The following is a 7164-nucleotide window of genomic DNA, read 5'->3' on the forward strand; positions in this document are numbered from 1 at the left end:
CTTATGGTTTTGATCTATGGGCTACTTTTAAAATGAGGCTGCAATTTAATTTGCATTTTAACCTGTATTTTAAATTGGTGGTTTTCCCCCCTATTATGTTTTTACTGTAATTTTTACTGGTATTAGCTGTCCTGAGCCCGGCTCTGGCCAGGGATGGCGGGGTATAAATAAAATTTATTATTATTATTACTATTATTATTATTATTACATCCGAAACAAGTGGGGGAGTCAAGTCAACCTTGCCTAGTGGCACACTGAATGGGTGCAGCACCCAGGAGACCCTAGAGGGCCTCCCCAGCCATTTCTATTCCAGGAGTGGGAGGAGACCAGCAGATCCAACCTCCAAGGTGTGTGCCACAGCGTGGCAGTGCCAACAGCTGTGGGCCATGCATTCCTTGGTCAGATCTGCTGCCTCTGTGGATCCTTCCACCTGAGTTGGTCACCTCACCTTGCCACCTGAGTGTGCCAGCCCTGCTACAGTACTGCCACAGTGTAGTTTCTTCAACCAGATTTCTGAAATGGTTGGTTTTGCCCTGGCGCAACAGCCTTTGGGCAGACCTGAGCAAGTGGACAGAATTGCACAGATGTGTAGATTCAGAGGAAACATAAGGAGAAATTTCCTAACAGTAGGAGCTTGTGGTGGACAGAGCAGTAGAATCTGTCTCTGGCGGAGGGTGGCTCTCCTTCACTAGAGCTATTTTAACAAGGGATCTTGGGGGTGCTGTGCTTGTTGCAAGATTCCTGCACTGAGCATGAGGCTGTATGGTAAACTTCTATGATTCCCTGATGAATCAGTGCAGGGAAATGGAATGGGATTGTTAGTGGACGTGGTGGTTCTCAGAATGTCTTTCTGTGCTGTGCTAGACCAGACCTTGTTATCAGAATGCAGCCACGGGATTATATTTATTTTTTTAAAAAAACCAAAAACATTTATTTAGTTGAGATAGATAGGTAGATAGATGATGATATAGATATGAATACACACACTAAATAAATGTTTTTATAATACAGTGTAGTTACGTGTAGATCTTGTGGTGACATGGAATCCAATGACCTTTCGAATTCATCCTGATGAAATTAAAAGCCATTATGAATAGTCATGGTTGTTAATTCCCATTGATTTGCCTCCCTTGTTTAGTGCCAAAGTTTCCAAGTTTCTGGAAAGTTGGCATCAAGACCACGGTTCTTCTGTTCCATTTTCCTGCTACCGCTCTGCCCTGCTTCACTTAAGACAACAACAAAAAAAGGAGTCTGCAGTAACATATGGTTTCTAAAATAGTTATTGGTGTTTTTAAAAAATAATTAGACAAAAAAAGTGTGCGCCCAACGTGGGGCTCGAACCCACGACCCTGAGATTAAGAGTCTCATGCTCTACCGACTGAGCTAGCCGGGCAGTTATCGCAACCATTCTCCTCACTTCTTTTAGCCTTCTGCGTGCTCAGTCTAGCCTCGATAGTGCCGTGTATTTATCCGCCGCCGCCAGATATCCAGCCTTACCCATGTCTTGAAACAGTAGCCAGCCTTCGTTAACTTTATTTTCATATATGCTACAACATGCATTAATTGGTGGGAGGCAGAAACGGCACTTTTTTTTCTTTTTTTGATTCGAAGCGGCGGTAGAATTCTACCGTCTACAACATGAAACCAAAAAGGGTTTTTTAGGTGGGAAGTTTCATTTATTGTTCAAAGCAAATGTTCTTAAAAGCAGGAAGAAAAACGGGAATGTATAAAAAAGCAAAACCCTAAGTCTTTCTGAACGGTGTGAGATTTTCTTCCAAGGCAATATACATATAACAGAGGATTAGCGGTGCCGTTAAATTGGAAATCGTAGCGAAGGAAAAGGACACTTGGCAGCGGTGGGATTCGAACCCACGCCTCCGGAGAGACTGGAGCCTAAATCCAGCGCCTTAGACCGCTCGGCCACACTACCTTAGATGCTGCTCTATTATTCCGTTGACTTCCTACTGTTAAAGTGTCACTCCGTTTCATTCAAGTCCTTTCTTTTCAGGACTAATCACAGGTGTTCAGTAAAGATTCAGATCTTTTGGCTGGTTTCGAAAGAGGGCTTTCCGGATATGCTGGCATAACACCTCTCCCATCACACCGGTTTACTATAACTTAATAATATTCCTCTCCAAATGAGCACCAGCAGCAGATGGGTGAGACCAGAGGGCTGTTTTAGTAACCATAATAATTTTACTCCCTCGTTTTGTATAATAGCATTCACGTGGACTATTGTTATGGACTGTACTTAAATGAGACTGTCATTAAATGATCAGGATCCTTAACGAGAACAGACTCCTGCGAACTCTGCAGAGTTTTAAAAATACAAATGCTACTAGCAGCAGTGTAGTATAGTGCTGGTTTGTTATTTATTTTATTACTTATTTATTCATTGAATTTATATCCTGCCTTTTTCTCTAAAGAGCTCAAGGCCGTGTTTTCTCCCCACCTCCACCTCCATTTTACCCTCACAACAACCCTGTGAGGCAAGGCAGGCTAACAGATGGGGCCTGGCCCAGCGTCACCTAGTGGGCTTCATGGTAAATAGCCCCCATCTAAACAAAAGTTTGAAATAGAGCGCAATGAGGAAACTCTACAAGGCGCTAAAGTTTATATTGTCCCGCACCACCCCAATCTTCAAGCAGTGTGAGATTCCAGGGGTTCATGAGTCCTTTTGGAAATGAGGTACAGCAGAGACTGTGGTGTCTTTAGGATCTATGGCATGGGTAATTTGTAATTTTATTTATACCCTGCCCTCCCTGGCCAAGACAATTGATTAAAATACAACTTAAAAACAGGATTAAAGTACAACTTAAAATGCAGCCTCATTTCAGTGGAAGCCCAGATCAAAAACTGTTTGGGGGGGTCAAATCTTCACCAAGGCCAACTATCCAAACTGGTCCTATGTGGGCCAGAAAAAAAGCCAGGGAAGTCCCCAAATAGGGGTTCCATCACAGAAGGAAAAGGAAAGAGGGGGAGGGGATCAGGCTGGTTCCAAGCCAAAGGCCAGGTGGAACAACTCTGTCTTACAGGCCCTGCAGAAAAAAATCAGATCCTGCAGGGATCTGTCATGAGACAGAGCATTCCACCAGACCAGAGCCAGTGTTGAAAAGGCCCTGGCCCTCCTTGAGGCTAATCTGACTTCCTTAGGACCCGGGACCTCTAGAGTGTTGCTATTTATGGACCTTAAGGCAAATTAAGGCCCGGGGGCCAGATCTGGCCCAATCGCCTTCTAAATCTGGCCCACAGACGGTCCAGGAATCAGCGTGTTTTTACATGAGTAGAATGTGTGCTTTTATTTGAAATGCATCTCTGGGTTATTTGTGGGGCATAGGAATCCATTCATTCCCCCCCAAAAAAAAATATAGTCTGCCCCCCCACAAGGTCTGAGGAACAGTGGACCATCCCCCAGCTGAAAAAGTTTGCTGACCCCTGATCTATGGTTTATTTACACATATATACAACCTGAGCCTACGATGGAAGGGCTCCCAGCATTAACACCCCAAGAGGGTCTTGCTTCTCTCCTAGCCACAGCCTTGGAGCCAGACACCAGTGATCATGCTTTGACCCTCTCTCCAGCTTGCTGCCTTTAACAGCAGGCAACCCTTTTCCCTCTAGGTCCCATCATTGTTGTTGTTTAGTCGTGTCCGACTCTTCATGACCCCATGGACCAGAGCATGCCAGGCACTCCTGTCTTCCACTGCCTCCCGCAGTTTGGTCAAACTCATGTTTGTAGCTTCAAGAACACTGTCCAACCATCTCGTCCTCTATAGTCCCCTTCTTCTTGTACCCTCAATCTTTCCCAACATCAGGGTCTTTTCCAGAGAGTCTTCTCTTCTCATGAGGTGGTCAAAATATTGGAGCCTCAGCTTCACGATCTGTCCTTCCAGTGAGCACTCAGGGCTGATTTCCTTAAGAATGGAGAGGTTTGATCTTCTTGCAGTCCATGGGACTCTCAAGAGTCTCCTCCAGCACCATAATTCAAAAGCATCAATTCTTCGGCGATCAGTCCCATCATGGCCAACCCTCAAACTCTCCTTCAAACTCTCCCTTTGTCTTCTAACTAACTCTGAGTTGAGGGAGGGGCCCCTCCCTTTTGCACAGAGCCCCCTCTCATCACTTCTCTTTTTGTCATAGATGCTTTAGTTGAGATTCCTGCATTTCAGGTTGTTGGACTAGATGATTCTTGGGGTATCTTCCAACTCTACGATTCTATGTAGTCAAGCAACATCTAGAGGGCCACAGATATTCTCCCAGGTCCCCTGCCCTACATATTTCCAGGGAACAACAATCTGCCTATCACAAAGGAACGGCAACGAGCTCCCCATCTTCTTTCTCAGTGGTGCAAATTGCTAGGCAGAAAAGATTTCGTTATTTATAAAGCATTTTTAAGGCCACTCCTGCCAAACCACATGGTGATCAAATGGGATTATAATAAATGTCGAGTATGGCCTGCCAAATTTGTAGTCAGCGATTGCAGAAGCTTATGCCACAATACTCAGTTATAATGTGACACCCAGACAATCTGTCCTCCTCTAAATTAACCCTGCCTAGCATGGTTGGCACCAGAGTAGGGGGTAGGGAGGCAAGTGCCCCAAATAAGGAGCTCACCCCCTAAGTTGCCCTCCATTGCTGGGCCCCTGCCACAAACATTTATGTATGTATGTATGTATGTATGTATGTATGTATGTATGTATTTCAGAGAGCTTTCTTTACCTGTGGGACACAGCTCACCTATCTAGAAATATGCTTTGTCCCTTCTGTCTGTTCCCCCATTGCCCCCCCCCCGTGCTGCCATTGCAGCAGCCTAGTAGCCACCCCCACCTCATGTTTTGGACTAAAACTCTTATCAGCCCCAGAGAAGAGATATAACCCAAAATATTAGGGCACCAGGCCCAGGGAAGGCCATGCTAACCATTAATTGCCAAGAAGGTGGAAAGGTGAAACGGAGTTATTTGAAGAAATCAATGATTTCTATCTCCTAATGAGAAAAAGGACACGCCTGAACAGGGACTTGAACCCTGGACCCTCAGATTAAAAGTCTGATGCTCTACCGACTGAGCTACCCAGGCTCCTGAAACCTTTTTTTAGGTATTACAGTGGTACCTCTGGTTATGTACTTAATTCATTCCGGAGGTCCGTTCTTAACCTGAAACTGTTCTTAGCCTGAAGCACCACTTTAGCCAATGCGGCCTCCCACTGCCGCTGCGCCGCCGGAGCATGATTTCTGTTCTCATCCTGAAGCAAAGTTCTTAACCCAAGGTACTATTTCTGGGTTAGCGGAGTCTGTAACCTGAAGCGTCTGTAACCCGAGGTACCACTGTATACTGTTATGTATTGGGTTTAACACATTTGATATTACAAGGCGCGTTCTAAGCAATCGTATAAGCGTTGGTAGACAAACGTTCTAATGGCAAGTAAGCGCATGCACTTTCAACTGTCAACTGTCAGTTCATGCTCAGGTTTATTATTGTGCTGTCCAGTCAGTTTGGTTCTTGTGTTCCTATGAGTGAGCTGTTGTCATTGACAAATCTTGAAGAACGTATACTGCCTTGAGCTTTTACCGAACATTTAACATTGGCGATGAAGGTGGGATTGCTGCCAGGGGCCCAAGACCGCACCACAGCACCATTGCCTGCCGCCTCACAGTAAGCGCGACCTCACTGCTACGCTGGACTCAGCAAATAGTCCCGGAAACAAGACCGCACGTGCTGCATCTTCGCAACCACCCACAATCACTGGGACCTGCGCCAGCTGCAGAGATAACCACGAGCGTCGGACATGCAGGTTTCGGGACGTCACATGTTGCCACTGGGCACATTGGTCGAGTCTGCCGCTCCAAGACCTCCGGAGCATGACCCAAGCAACGTGTCCACGAGGCCTACATAGAGGAGGAGTTACAGTCCACCTCTCCAGCCAGAGTACTTCAACTTCCGTCCCTGGGGTCCAATAAGCTTAGGGTACAACTCAAGATAGAGTTGTACCCTATTACTCCATAATATCTGCTAAGACCCTGAAAAAGCTTTGCCGTAACGGCAGTCCTCCTCTTCGCCCAGCCCCCATAGTGCTGCAGGACCTCCAGAGAAAAAGAATCCAACTAAAGGGGATGGGCACCTTCAAGGTCCAGTTTAAGAAGTACACCAAGAATATGAACCTCACCATAACTCAAGACCCATTCACTAGCCTTCCAGGCCTAGCATGGTTTGGTCCGTTAGCCTTAGGTATTTCAGGGCTTAATCAGATTTCCCCAGGGGCAGATTTTGAATCGATCTGTCAGTGAAGGGGTACAGTTAGGGTTACCCCCAAAAGCCCTAAAAAAACTGTTTGTGAATTCCCCCCCCCCCAGCCAGGCCTCGGCGTACGCATTTTAAAAACTGCATTTCCCTCTAAGACAAAAAGCATGAGCTAAGCAGTCCTCTCTGTAGCAAAAACGCTGTAACAAACCCATAGCTGAGAACAGTAAAGCTTTTCGCTTCCCAGATCCAAGATAACCTTGTCCTGGTACATTGATTTGCAACATACTTCCGGGAACAGAGACAGAGAATGAAAAGCAACATTTCTATGTAAGAATCTGTGAAGGGGGAGAGGAAAAAAGGGGTTTGAAAAAAGGATAAAACCTGCTTGTAAAATGTTTTCGGTGCGGCCTGTCTTTTGTGAACTGAATCACACAGGTGCCTCTGCCCCCCCCCCCCATGTCAGAATAAAACGCTCTTTCTCTGGATTAACCCCTTGGTGTTGTTTGGCTCCTTTTGTCTCTGCTCGGGTTCAACAATTATTCCTACCCATGGATTAAAAAGGCTACACCAGGAGTTTCCATCAGTCTTCGATGTAACCCTGGGCCTGTACAGTGGTACCTCGGGTTACATACGCTTCAGGTTACATACGCTTCAGGTTACAGACTCCGCTAGAAATAGTGCTTCAGGATAAGAACAGAAATCGTGCTCTGGTGGCGCGGCGGCAGCAGGAGGCCCCATTACCTAAAGTGGTGCTTCAGGTTAAGAACAGTTTCAGGTTAAGTACAGACCTCCGTAACGTATTAAGTACTTAACCCGAGGTACCACTGTACAACGGATCCCCGGTTTCCCTACGGCTCAACCCCACAGTTGACCCATTCGGGTCAAGGCCTGTAGAGTCCCGTTTGTGCTTAAACCCAAGATCGAT

Source organism: Podarcis melisellensis (assembly GCF_964234715.1).
Source record: "Podarcis melisellensis genome assembly, chromosome: 13".
Taxonomy (NCBI): domain Eukaryota; kingdom Metazoa; phylum Chordata; class Lepidosauria; order Squamata; family Lacertidae; genus Podarcis; species Podarcis melisellensis.